The sequence below is a fragment of the Crocodylus siamensis genome, chromosome 4, assembly GCF_052110815.1.
Source record: "Crocodylus siamensis isolate JL-2025a chromosome 4, ASM5211081v1, whole genome shotgun sequence".
Classification (NCBI taxonomy): Eukaryota; Metazoa; Chordata; order Crocodylia; family Crocodylidae; genus Crocodylus; species Crocodylus siamensis.
The window spans coordinates 212,794,922-212,809,372 of NC_143398.1; the positions used below are offsets into that span (position 1 = coordinate 212,794,922).

General features: G+C 43.2%; 1 protein-coding gene across 5 annotated transcripts in view; it reads right to left on the reverse strand.

Annotated features, from left to right (window-relative positions):
• Positions 1-11,152, reverse strand: part of TANK (TRAF family member associated NFKB activator) — a 45,913-nt gene extending 34,761 nt beyond the window's left edge. The window contains exons 1-2 of one of the 5 annotated variants that reach the window (XM_090045619.1): positions 5,716-5,979; positions 4,722-4,800 (exon numbers count right to left, since the gene is read on the reverse strand). The gene's annotated coding sequence lies outside the window, so the exon portion shown is untranslated. Of the gene's footprint in view, positions 1-4,611; positions 4,801-5,715; positions 5,981-11,029 lie in introns of those variants that run through there. The other 4 variants (XM_090045621.1, XM_090045618.1, XM_090045620.1 and 1 more) reach the window with 4 other exon arrangements.
• Between the last annotated feature and the right edge of the window lie 3,299 nt (positions 11,153-14,451).

The following is a 14,451-nucleotide window of genomic DNA, read 5'->3' on the forward strand; positions in this document are numbered from 1 at the left end:
TGCTGGACCTGTGCTCTTCCCACCAGAGGTTGGAAGTTAGAGATGCCAACATAAAAGAATTGCTTTAATAATATAAAATCAGAAAAAGGAAACTTAAATAGCTTGGGAGTTTTCATCTCAAGAGCAATCATAGAAAAGTAAGTGTTTATTTGGATGAAAATAGCCCTTGAATAAGTACCGTATTTACTCAAATACCAGATAAGGTTTTTTCTCTCAACTGGCATGGGGAAAAACACCTCTCATCTTTACAACTGCATACAAGGAAACCTCAATAATACATTGTCTATCATTAAACTGCTGCCTAAAGCAGAATGTGCTTAGCAATGGAAGCCAGCTATGAAGTTGATTAAATGCAGCATGACTATTAAAACACATGGGCCAGATTGGGCAAACATGCTGATGGGAACCTTTATTTTACACTCGCCCCACCCCCCTTGCTATTCACATCTTAACCCGCATCTTAAATACACTTACACGAGCTCTGCATTTGCCACCTCTCCAATCTCTTCCTTGTCCAGATCAATGTAATATTTCAGTTCGTGCAGCCCCAGCTTCAGGCACTCTCTTTCAGTGAAAGTCAACCCCTTAAACATCCAGCTATTTCTTACTTTCTATAAACTAGTTGTAACACATGCTAATAAAGTCCTTAATAACATTTTGTTCAGTCCCTTTGGTATGACAGGTTTACTTTGGTGACACTCAGGAAGCAGTGGACCCATTCCCACACCCCCTATACATATGTATACTCCCAAAACACACGTCCCACCATTTCTTCTTCCCTGCACCTCCCTGTTGGGCATCTTGATGAGCCTGTCAAGCCCCATCTGTGTTGTACTTCTCTCACCGGCAAGACATTTCTTACAACTATCCATGCTAAGTCAGCATGTTCCCTTTTTAGTGGTTTACCTGCCACTACTCCCCACACCTTCACTTGTTCTTCTGTGAAGTTTCCCACCAGTACCATCTTGTCTCTCTCCCTTACTGCTTTCATCAATTTCTTATGATCCTTCAGGATCTCCAGCCCTACCTTCCCTATTTTATACCGCTGCATGAATCCTTCCATCCTGACCTAATGAATCACTGGCTGTCATGCCCATGGACTCTTCAAAGAGGTCTAATATATTCCCCATTTCCTCAGAATTGCAGCTGGGCGAAGTTAGGTGATATGTGCTGCTTTCCCCTCTCCCTCTGTTACTGCCTTGAATATGCACTAACATACTTTGCATGGACAAACAACCCCAATCCAACAGTCCCCATCTGTCTGTTCCCCCCCTGCCCCAACTTCTCTTGCTTTGTACAGTTCAGCTCTAGCCAACCTTTCTCTTTTGGCATTCCAGAAGAACACACATTTCCCTCTGTATTTTTGCTATCTGCTGCCACGTTACTAGGAATACAATTCTCATATATAGAATAATTATCAGTAACGCAGCCTTAAATACTGCCACTTTTCTGACAAAGGGCTGTGTCCTTCAAGACCATAACCAAAGTAATTGCCATAGCCTTGCCATCATCGTTTCCCATGCTATATTACCTTTCTTTTCAGCATCCATCAGAATCCCTAGCACTCTGATTTCTCTCTCTGATTTGAAGGCCCAACTTCAAGTTCCTTCAGTTCCCCACTTATGGTGCTTTTTGATCTATTTAGTTTAGCCCCCATCACTTCTCCATACTCTGATGTATGCTTTAGCACCCTTTCCACTGAAAATCTGTTTCTAGCCACTACATTTATATCATCCATGTATAGTATGCATGTTACCTTTCTCCCTCTTGGTATCTTTACTCTGCTTATGATCTTGTCTTTTCTAATTCTTTGTGCCAATGGTGACTTGCCACACACAAATAGTAGTGATGACAGGGGACACCCTTGTCTCACCCCTATGTGAATTTTGAAGGCCATTTAGGTGTCCATTAATTTGGACTTGACTCTCCACTTCTCTATACAGCTTTAACCAACATATACATTTCTCTGGGAAACCCATTGTTCCAAGCATCTCAAATACGTAATCATGATCAACTCTGTCATATGCTTTTTCTAAATCTAGGTTTGCTATAGCTGTGTTTGTTTTCCTCTCTTATATCTAGGACAGTGGATTTCTGAACACTCTGATTGCTTTGGAGATCCTTCTACCTGGTACTGTGCATACTTGGTCTTCATGTATTATCTTCTGGAGGTTTTCCTCATCCTCAAAGCCAGCAACTTGGCCATTGACTTACAGTTAAGGAGCTACTGGACCCCCCCCCCCCCCGATTTATTTTCCCTGCTATAGCAGTGGGAGGGGGACAAATTCAAACAAACCTCCAATAATTAGATTCTATATATGGAAAATTAAAATTTATAATTTTTCCATTTACAGAATCTAATTATTGGGGGGTCATCTTATAATCAGGGTCATATCTATTTTAGTAAATATGGTAACTAAATGCTTTATAAAATAATGGAAAGGCCAGCACATTTACCACAGAGATGCACAATATGGTAAGGGTACTTAAAGGAAATAAGGGTACAATATTAGCTGCTTTGAGAATCTTAACTCATTATTTCCTTTAAGTACCCTTACCATATTGTGCATCTCTGTGGTAAATGTGCTGGCCTTTCCATTATTTTATAAAGCATTTAGTTACCATATTTACTAAAATAGATATGACCCAGTCCTCTTTAAGTTGGACTGTCAAGCACATCTAAGCCTCCATGAGACAATCAATGTTTCAAGATGTTACATAGAGCTCTGATGCACCATTTAGTACAAAGTATCAAACACAAAATGCTCACCTAGAGTGAAGTCATAAAGCCTCCACTTATTTACACCAGCTGAATATCTGTCTCCTTTTATTTACACATGAAACAGAACTTATAATCATGTAGGACAGGAGATTTGTTGGCATTTCTATGAACCTAAATCTCATATCCTCCCTCACAATATATAAAAATATGCCATTTCAAAATGTAATCATTGGGGTTTTTTAAAAAGATTTCCATTATAGCAATAACGTTTGAGAATAATTCAGTTCAATATTTCCCACTCTTTGCTATCAACTACTCTCTGAATCACCACTACCAGGAATCCCAGCACTCTGAAACATCACTTCATCAATACCAATATCTACTGCTAGAAGGGGACTACTAATTCTCCTCTGGTGACAGTGAAGGACTGAGAAGGGCTACTAAACCTTCCCACATAAAAGAGATGTTATCCAAAAGGAGAATCCTATTCCATTACAATAATGGGGGGGGGGGGAAGGGGGGCTAGAAGGGCACAAAGTCACACAAAGAAAACAAGTCTTTGGAGCACGGGGCCTTCCAGGAATTAGAACAGGGGTGGGCAAAATGGCAGATCCAGCTGGTGGCTGAACTCCATTTCCCAGCAGGCCTGCCCACATTGCTGCAGCCGGTTTCTATGGGGGCCCCAGAAGCGGCAGGGCTGTGACAGCACAGGGCCAGGGTTTCCATGGGGATTGGCCCCAGCAGTGCTGGCAGGGCGTGTGGCTGGGCAGGGAGCTGCTGCAGGGCCAGGGCTGGGATCTTGCAGCAGTGACAGCATGGATGGAGCCAGAATGTGCAGGCAGTATATCACAGCTCTGCCCTGGCTCTGGACCATGCTGTCACTGCCACAAGATCCCAGCCCAGGAGCAGCTCCCTGCCAAGCCACACACCTTGCCAGCGCTGCTGGGGCTGATCTCCAAAAAAACCCCTAGTCCCATAGTGTCACAGCCCTGCCACTGCTGGGGTCTGCATGGAAACCTGCCGCAGCAACATGGGCAGGGGCTGCTTCAAAATAGAGTTGCCATGGGTCTGCTCTGGCCCATGGGCTAGAGTTTGCCCACTCCTGAGTTAGAGCAAGCATACACACTGCTCTTCCAAACTGAGGAGTTTATGCTCTTTTCTAACCACAGTACAATAAAACTAATGTAGTAATACAAAATGGTACATGCATCTACTGTTACATTGCATTTTCCAATCACACAAGCAAGTACCATTTTGAAACTTTATACAAATACTAGCCATTTGCCCGTCAACAATGATGGGTGGCGGGGGAGGGAGGGGGGCTGGGATGGACCACCGCCACCTAATGCCCCATGTTCTGCCTCTTGCAGGACGGGGGCGGGGGAGCCGAGGCCAGCGGTCTTCAGCGCAGCTTTGGAATCATGGCAGGGCTCCCCCACGCTTGCAGCACTCTGATTGGCTGCTTCTGTCAGCCAATCAGAGTGGGAATAAAGCATTACGGACAGACAGACAGACAAGCTTAGGCTTTTATAATATTCGAATAACGCAATTGTGTAATTAAATACTCTACTGAAAACAAATATGTGGGAGGAGGTAAAATTAAAGTCAAGTGACAACCTTAAGGCACCACTGTGGCCTTGGCACTTCTTATTCACAGCTGTGTTCTATATGGAGATATTATAATTTAGTTCAACTGTGCTATGGAATAGCACAATAGTATGATAATGTACAGCAAGGAAAAATGGCTGTAAGTACCAAATCAAGTCAGTCAGATTTTTGATGAAGCAGTGGGAGGTTTTCAGATACCACAATGATGGTGACTACATTAAAAATGACAGAAGAGAGAACAAACGCTTGGGCCCATGTCTGTAGTCTCTCCCCACACACACCTCCCACTCATGCTGTGGTGCACAGCTCCATGAACAGAGCCGCTAGTCAGTCAACCGCTCTGCAGGATGCCATGGAGTAAGCAGAAGACTTCATCTCTCTCTCCAGATACCTGCTAATTCTGCCAGGATCCCGACAACAGGGAAGTTGCACACTGTAAGTGGTCCTGCCTGCAACACCCCCAAAGCTTTCTGAAAAGTGAAGCACACACATTTTCATAGTTTTACATCAGAATATTGGCACTATCCGGAAGCAAACTCTTCTCTGCATTTTTTTTGTTCTGATCATCTTTTCACTTTCATCCACTGGGTTTTTTTCAAAATTAAAACGAAAACATTTTAATTGTAGCTCATCCTCTGATCACCTTCAGAGTGGGAGCAACTGCTGAAGTAATGTCTTGTCAACAAGACCAAGAGGGTTTGTCATTCCTGAGTCAGAAATACACTAAAAGCCCCCAGGACCCGGGCACCTTCACCCCTGCCACAAGGCAGAGAGACCTATTCCTTGAAAAACAAAAGAAACTCTCCTTGACTCAGTCAAGGCATCCCACGGGGACCGCACGGTTGAGGCCCGGAAAGCAGCGATGCCAGTTTCCCCCTGGCTGGTCTTGTGCTACAGCTTCCCCGGAGCGGAGAAGTCTCCTGTCATTCACCACTTCCCAGCAGAAACGGAGCCCGGTTTAACTCTCCTGCCGCCCGAGGGACCCGTCGGACGGGGCAGGGGACAAACTCCCCTTCCTCTCGTGTCTCCGCATCGGGAGCCGCCGAGCGAAGCGCTGCTCCCCTCACCCCGGGCGGCCGGACCTCCGCCTTCCCCGGCGCCCCCCCCGGCACTTCCGCCTCTGCGAGCGCGGGGGGAGCGAGCTCTCCCCGGCAGCTACGCGTCTCCTGCCCTGCTCTGTGCACTCAGCCCCGGGGCAGGGAGGCGGCTCCCCACAGCCCGAGACACAAAGGGCTGAAGGGAAGCGAAGCAGAAGGCAACGCCGGAGCAGGAGGAGCGAGCGGAGTTGCCGCGCGGCTGCGGTGCTGCCCCGGGCACGGCAGCTGCTCGGGCGCCGGCTGCGCGCGGGGGGTGCGGAGAAACGTTGACAAGCGAGTCAAACTTACGAAGTCTTCAGTGAGCAGACAGCCCTCCTCGCACCGGCGCTGCTCCCCTGACTCACTCCGGCTGAGCGGGCTGAACCCAGGAACCTGCGTTTGCTTCCTGTTTTGTCCCGAACACCCAAGCCATGTGACGGAGCACAGCCCGGCTTCGCGCTCTGCCCCTTCACCACGGGTTCAGAGGTTGCGAGCCAGTTAAACAAGTCTGGCAAACATCTCTATTGCAGCATGGCCGCGGAAAGGTTCGTGCTGGCACTTCTCATGGAGCAGGAGAGAGAGTGCCTCGGTGCCTCCGGCCGAAAATCGCACTTCCCCAGCTCTGCCTTCCCTACCCACTTCAGATATCCGCCGCTTTTCTGCCTAGTTGCTCCCTCGCCCCCATGGAGAGGCTGCACTTCACTGCCGCATGGAGAGATCTCTGGATGTGTGCCGTTGGACACCAGCAGTGATGTGATAAATACATGATGCTCTGATGATCCACAGCACTCTCCATCCAAGGATTTTAAGAAGAAAGCATCCTTTAATTTTTTTTCACATATAATTCATTTAGGAAAATAGTTCTATTTCTGAAATCAGTTCTAGGGTGATTCTTTTTGAATGGCAAGTCAATAATTTCATTTGCTACAGCTGAAATACTGTACAGCCAAAGTTGCAGCTGAGTTTCCATTATAAGTTTATTGTTCCTGCTTTGTACTACTTTCTTTTTATGGACCTTAGGATGGGAAAGAGTTGGTGGCAGTAGATCTAAGGCTCCCCCCCACACCTTTTTCCTGTGGACTTCCTGATACCAGCAGGAAAGAAGTGTCACAATTAAAAGGCTAGCTGCACCTGGTGGTCTTATAGAGTGTACCCCTACAGCGGGCAGGCCTCGTCCTACGATGCAAGTCCACAGTTCACTCCTGGTCAGACCAGGACCCAGGTTCCAGCCCTGGGAATCAACTGTGACTAATTCAGTCGGACCACAGTTTGAAAGCCACTGATTTAGACAAAGCATCATTTATTCACTTACCTCAAGGTATAGGACATGCACAAATACACAGTTCTTCACACACATCCCCTTAAATTAGCCTCCCTAACTCTGTAGCTCATTTGGGTCCAGTCTTCTCAGCTGTAAGGAGGGAGGAATCTGTAGCCTATGGCAAACCACTCATCTCTAGCTGACTTAAAATGACCCTTGTCTAGATTTTAGGTCTTTAATCCCAGGTTTAGCCTTTCTAGCCTGGAGAGAGCCCCTTGAAGCTGTATACTGGAAGCTGACTTACCCATGTCATTGTTCTGTCTTTCCTGCTGGGTTTTTTTAACAAACCCTTTATGACTCCCTTTGACATAACTCCATTCAACAGGCAGCACCACAAAACCAAACAGGAAAGCAGTCACACAGTATTCCTACAGAAATAAATCTAGGGTGCATCATCTTCACTTCCTCAGTGTTCCTGGAGTGTGCTGCTTTTGAGCGTGTCCCGCCCACCTCGGAAATGAGGTGAGGAAGCTGCTCTGAGGGCACTCCTACCTCTGCTCTTTAATCCTCTGCCTCTGGTGTGATGACACGCTATGCCTACAACACAGCTCTACTATCTTATTTCTGAGCTTGCTGTGTGCAAATGGGAGCAGGCAGACAGGATGTGCTCAAGAGCTATGCTCCTTGGGAGTGTAGGGGTTGTGGTGCACACATACCCATTCACATTTTCTTAGTTGATCACAGAAAGAGTCCTCCAGCATGTCTTAGGAGGCTCACTGGAGCCCACACATGCCACCTATGTATCTGAAGGTCATTAGGGACACAGTTATCAATTTACCATTGCAGATTAATTTAGGACCAGTCTAACACTCATTTAGTCTTAGGTCATCTTTAGGGTTTCAGTGAGGGCCACCCTCAATTTTCCATAAGACTGCTAGTTACTAACAGCTTATTATTTGCACTGGAAGCTGATAATTCATCCTGCCCTAAATGGCTAAAGCAGAGTTTACTGTATGGCTGTGAAGAACACCCCAGGAAGGCAAGGAGGCAATGAGCACTCTTCCTAAAAAAACCTAAGATCCTTAGCTGAAGTCTTGACCAACTTCCTAAGGCTTGCTGAGTGTCCTTCAGCTAACCTACTTCATGACATGTTATTTCCTACAAAAGGTCTTCCTTCTTGTTAAAGCTTAGTCTCCTAAAGAGCCACCCTGCCCTATCTGCTGCATGACAGGGGAAATAAGTTATTTATTTCTTTTTCCCCTAAGATTTTACATAGTTTTAGTTTTTATCTAGTTCTGTCACATACCTTTATACTGCACCATTCCATTCACTAGTTCCGCTCTGTTTACTAATAAAGAATATCCCAATAAGTACTTCCAATAACAGAGAGATACTCAACAGCTATATTCAAGTCAGGCTAAGCTAAATTTCATACAATTTAAAATACACTAAAATGGACTAAAGGCAGCACAAATCAAATAATGTTATCTAACAATAGTGAAGATAATCAGGTATCTCCTTACTTGGTGTAGTCATCAATCTATTGATGTGTGGAACTATAACAGTTTATACAAGCTCTAGTTCTGCTGTAACATACATGCTGATGGATAAGGAGCAAAAGTTCACTAATCAATTTCTAACACACTTAGGAAAAGTTCCATGTGACATTTTTACAGCTGACAGCACAAAAATGGCAATCCTTTAGAAACCGTGACTTCACTCTTTTGAAATCACATATATAATTCTTCTATTTAACAGCTTGTCAGTAGCATCCTTTTGTGATAAATCGCATGAGAAGGATCTGTCATCAGACTTTAGCATTTTTCCCCATCCTTCAGGAGGTTTAGATAAATAAGGTGGCACTGCACACCTGCTGTACAATAGTGTATCCTATTTTTTTCTACAAAATCTCTGACTGCTTGAATAAAATCTAGCTACTTTGCTCTGCTAAAAAAAAAAAAGAAGCAACTCTCTACAATCGCAGTGTAAAATCTGTATGCTATGGGCCAGATTCTGCTCTGCCTATTAGGCTTGAAGTAATTGAAAATCCATTGATGCATATCCTTTTGTAACAAACCATCATTTTACTGTTAAGACTGAATCATAAAACAGTGAGAACATAGGCACTGACTTCAGTTTTTGCCGGTGGGTGCTTGCAAACATAACCCTCCCCCCCGTCCCCTTTCTCCCCCCCCCCGCAAAATGGTGCTTTACATTAAACGCCCCACATGTGCCCAGAAGAGGCAGCTAGTTACTTCAACCCAGCTCACCTGATGTCTGTAAATATTGGGTGCTTTATTGGGGCTTTTATCTAATAGCTGACTGAATCAGTTTTAGCTAAAAGTGCCAAAAAGCCGCGTTGACATGCCTGATCTTTACAGATGCTGCAGAGTCGGGTTGAAGTAATGCATTGCTGCTTCCAGTAGAGCACTTTTTAAACATCTGCAGTGTAAAACCAAAATGGCCATGGCTTATGGGCACTGAGCACCCACTATTTTTTTTCAGTGGGTGCTTGCAACCCAGAGCACCTACAGAGTCAGCACCTATGAGTGAGAATGAGGAAGAGGACCCACACACCTTTTGCATCAACTGCTTTTCAAGAACTAAATCCACTTACGTGCCTAGTAGCCAGAATAGAATATGGTCCTGTTTGTTCTAGTAGATTTGTAGGAAACTAGAGATGTCAAACCCTTTTGGTAGATAGGCACAGTTCCACTTTTAATTACAGCCCATGGGACCATAATTCATTGGGTATAAATTTAGGGCCATATCTGCTCCCATCTGTCTATAGCAGAACTCACTAGTGTTCAATGGGAATTACTCAGTACATGTGGTCTAAGTTTATGACCGAGTTGCTAAGCACTACCACAATACAAACAATTATTAAAAATAAATGGCCTTTCACACATTAAATTATTACCATTAATCATGATATGTTGTTTATCTTATTGCCACATTTAACAACAGAGAAAGGAAAAATATCTTCCGTACCATATTTTTTTCCTTTCCCACCTTGCCTTTCCTTTTTTCCTCTCGTTTTTCCCTGTGTTCCCTGCAGCACCCCTATGAACCGCTCCATATGGGATTCACTCCTCCATCAGTGCTCTCTTTAAAGTTATCCACTACCCCATAAGGATATTAAAGGGTTTAGAGTTAAAGCTGCAGTGAGATTAGTGGGTGTAGAGGAGTTCAAATTTCTGAATCATTGTAGAAAGCTGTCTGCAGACCCAGGAAGATTTCACTGTGTGAGTTGCATGCAGTCTACATTTGGAAGTCACTGTTTGCAATGAGGAAGATTAGAAACTTAGTACTTTTAACAAAATGGAAACCCAGATTCTGCACAAGTAAAATAGGTCAAGCAGGTCACATGACTGTGCAAACAGGGTGCTTCAGGATTTACATCCTTGTCAAAAAAATTTAACAAATGATACTGTTTTTTACTTTGGGAGTAATATACAAATGTATGTAGACAACATATCACTCATTATAAAACAAGTAACAAGTATCACAGAGATGTCAGCTGTTAAAGGTATGTTTGTAATGAACTATAATAGCAGGAAAAGTACATTTCACTGTAGGTTTAAGCCAATTCCCCAATGATGTCTTCAGGCTTATACATGTAAACTGGCTTCTACAAGCCAAATATGAGAAACTGAAAGGTTAAAAGCGTTTTTTTCCAAGCCTCTTAATGTAGCCATGTTTTCAAACACTAGGTGGCCCACGTCAGATGTCTAAACCTTTTCCAGACTATTAACTTTCACTAAGGAATGTATATTGCTAGGTGCCAGCACAGCCTATGGCATTATATGAATGTTTTTGTTATCAAAATGAAAACCTGGGTTTTCTGTGGAGACATGCAGAAAGGTACTCTATCAAACTAAGAGAAGACCTAATTTAAGGTTGGGTCACAGAAGTAATATTTGAGAACTGAAAACAGAAAATAAGGAGAATAAAGGGAAATAAATCTTCTGGCACAGGTGAAAAATAACATCTCTAGGTTGCAGAAGAAGGGCAAATGATGAAACAAGTTGGAATGAAATTGCTAAAAAAGGAGAAAAAAACTCTAAATTCTTCTGAACAGAAAAGTATTAGCCAGTGTAAAACTTATACTATAACAGCTTTGTTTTTTGCTTGTGGTATAGTCATAGCAGACGGAAACAAAAGGAAGTCTTGGGTTCCAGAGAATAGCTAAACAGCAGTTACCTAAATGTGGTCACACAAAGACAGTGCAATCTAAAATAACATTAAGGCAGATGTTAGTACAATTGTAGTATTTACATCTTGTCTTGGAACCTTAATATACCAGTAGTTACTTGATAAAGACAAGCAGTAGAAACTATAGCAACTAAATTTTTTGATTACCTTATCAGTAATTGCATTAAGAATATTTTTCTTCAGTCACTTTCTTCAGTAACAACACAGACAAATTTTAGGCAGTCTGGAAGCTTTGTCAACCGATTATGAAATGCAGTTCTGTCAGCCTCCTGTACTGGTTATGACTGACGTTAGCTGGGAACTTCCACTGAGAAATCCCCCACTTAAGCACTTCCTTATTTGCAACTGCAAACAACCAATCAGTATGAGATACTCTCTGTAAAGGCGACTTTAGCAGAAGACATTCTGTAAATCAGCTATAGGCCTGATTCTTCTGTACTTACATCCAGGATTTTTTCCTATGACTTCAGTGGGACAAATGGCACAGGTGAGCGCTATTCTGCATGCTTAAAGATGTCAGGAACTAGGATTATAAGGAGCTGAGCTGCTATTGTGCACCATTTGTAACTATCTTTTACATGATGAGATTAAAAAAATACAAATATATTTTGCTAAACCTTAGTCCCAGAGCTGTCCTGAAGCCAGTATCAGTGATATTTTGATAGAAAATAGTAAGAACTTCATGAAAGCAGCCTCATGCCATTTGCTTATATCACATATAAAGAGAGGTGCATATGATGTACAAATATAGGGAGAAATTTAGTAGAAGACTGGCATAAAACCTATGCACCAATTAATTTTCAGTAGAGCTCCAATGAGACTTAATTGGTGCCGACCATGACCTTGAAGTACATATTATCATATGAAGTGAAGATTTTCTTCTCCAATTTTTTTTTTTTTTAGTGAAACCTATATATTGAGTTTCTTTATAAGAATGTGGAGGACAACATCTACCTGGGAGAGCTTTTCTTCTTTCACTTCTGGGAGCAACAGTATATCTTCTTTTCACAGCCTTCAGGCACTAAGAACAGATAGCACAGTGGCTCTACAGCTCTACTCTGTTCATTCCCCAGTCCTACCTGTGTCACAGAGTAAGCCATCTTTGGTACCCAATGTCAAACACAGACTCCCCAGACCTTAGCTGTAGCTGAAAATATTTTGGCAGCTGATTTAGGCAGAGTTATGCTGTATTCATTGCCTGATTGCAAAGAATATAACTGGCCCCTGGTGTAATAAAGAGGAACTATTCACAACTTCTCAAGTGTTCAGGAACACCACTGGCCTGGCTCAAGTCCAGGACTCAGCAAGGTTTTGTAACGGGGGACTGCTTTAATGGAACTGAGCTTTGAATGGACAGCCACTGCTGGAGACAGAGCCTGGCCTATAGTCACCCCTCAATGCCACCCCACCCCTCAGTGCCACCATATCCACTTCTGTTCATTGCTGCTCCTATTACCTGGTGAAGCCCTGCAACTGGCAAAATGCCATCAAAGCCCCCCAACACCAAAATGTTGCCAAAGTCCCCCAGCTGTGTGGGCTGGATAACACAGCTCTGCAGATCTAGCTCATGAGCTGTAGGTTGCCAAGCCCTGTCTAGTCAAATGTCTATGTGTATGTGAGACATGAGACAAAAAGACAGTCATATTTGACATTAAATATTTAATTACCAGGGTATCATAGAAACCCCACCCTATGAGGAAGCGGTGCCTTAAGGGGGGATCCTAGCAGAAACAAGCTAATTCAGATTCTTAGGAACCTAGAGGAGTGATTCAATGGCATTCTCAATTCTCCACTCCTACAATAGCCTGTTTTCAGGACCAGGGCTTCCATGACTTGGGAGAAAGGAAGAGGTAGAAGATGATGATCTTGATGACTTAATTCTAATGCAAACCTTCAAAAATTTCCCCATGTGTAATGATTTCTAACAGATCCCAGTGTATCCTGGGAATCTGGGGATAAGTAGCAATGTAGAGGCTCCAGATCTTTGGGTTATCCATGCATTTAGAAAATCAAAATTTCTGTCCACTTCATGGTAAAGAACTGGTGAGATTTAAATGTCATTTCTGAAGTGCTGCTACACACAATTTGTTCTTAGTTACATTTGCAGTTAAACTGTGGTTGGCACTGGTTCAGCTGCATCCTTTTTTGACTTCCATTGTCAGTAACAGGTACATTCCATATTGGACACAAGACATAAAAGTGAGTCTCACAGTGTCATGGATCATACTGCTTTTCAAGCAAAAGCTCTACCTGGGGACTCCCCAAGAAGAAGCCTTGTCCAGTCTCCCTCTCTTGAAGGATCCCACCCTGAAGCCTGTTCTGGCATGGCTCTAGTGTGGGAAAGCCTCTGGTTTTGAGACTCTGACTTTTCCTTTTCCCTAGCAATCTGTAGCACCCCACTTCAGAGAGCTCCTTCTTTGCTCAGCTCCTGGGAAGGAGGGTGTGTTAATGCTCAGAGTCTGGGAACCAAGAAAGGTTCATAAAGCCAGTTCTACCAAAATTAAATATTCACAACTATAAATTTAGACATATTTTAATAGCAGATTTAAAAATGAAATACAGATGGGATATAAATGACCAAACAGTACAGCTAAAGCATATAAAGCAAATGATTAAAAGTTAGAAAATGTGCATCTATGTAAATAATTACAAATCTCATTAGCATTTGGAAGAATTTTAATTAAATCTTAATATCTTAAAAGCCTCTAACAGGCATTCAGCCTCCTAGAAAAAGGCCTTCTCATCTAGATTTCACATTTTTATCTTGGTTCATCTGCTGATGGGCTATTCAGCAAGAACTGTAGTTCTGTTCTGAAAAGCAAAGATTCTGAGGTGAAGCCAGATTTCTATGCTCTATTGCCTGGCTCTATATCCAAAAGCTTTCTAAATAAGGCCAACTTTTTAAAAAATGTTCCTAAGAAGTTCTACTCTAACTAATACTTATCTGCCTATATTTATCCCCCAGTTAAAGCTGTATCTTGTCCTAAACCCAATCTAACTGGCATAAATGCAGTCTAAGTACCTTTAGTTTATTTCTTTTGAACCATCTTGCTTGCACTTTCTAAAACTAGTCTCACCTCTGGTATTCACCCGCTTACTCATTTCCTTTGCCTCTTCTTCTCTCACCCAAACTTCGGTTAAGTGAATACAAGCAAATGCAACACAATATTGCCATTAAACAGCTAGGGCCTAGTATAATCTATAGTGTTTTCCTCTTCAAAGGATAGGGTGGCGGGGAGGGGAAGGGCTGAATGCCAGTGTCCCAAATAGCACAGCAGATCCTGCAGCTGCAAACAAAACAGTCTTTATTGTACTGTGACCCCTGTCCTCTCTCCGACTCTGTTCTCTCTGGGATTACACTCTCCATATTGCCCTCCCTGGGACTACTCCATTTTCCCCCTCTTTTTCCTCACCCACTCTAGCCACAAAACAGTTACAAAACTATTACAAATAGGATTAACCTAGGGACTAACATCAGCCAATCAAATTAAACAGTGTTATGGGAAACCAAGCAGGGATCCATCTCTGGTTCCCGTTGCTAGGCCCAGCTGCCACCTTACCCCAGGATG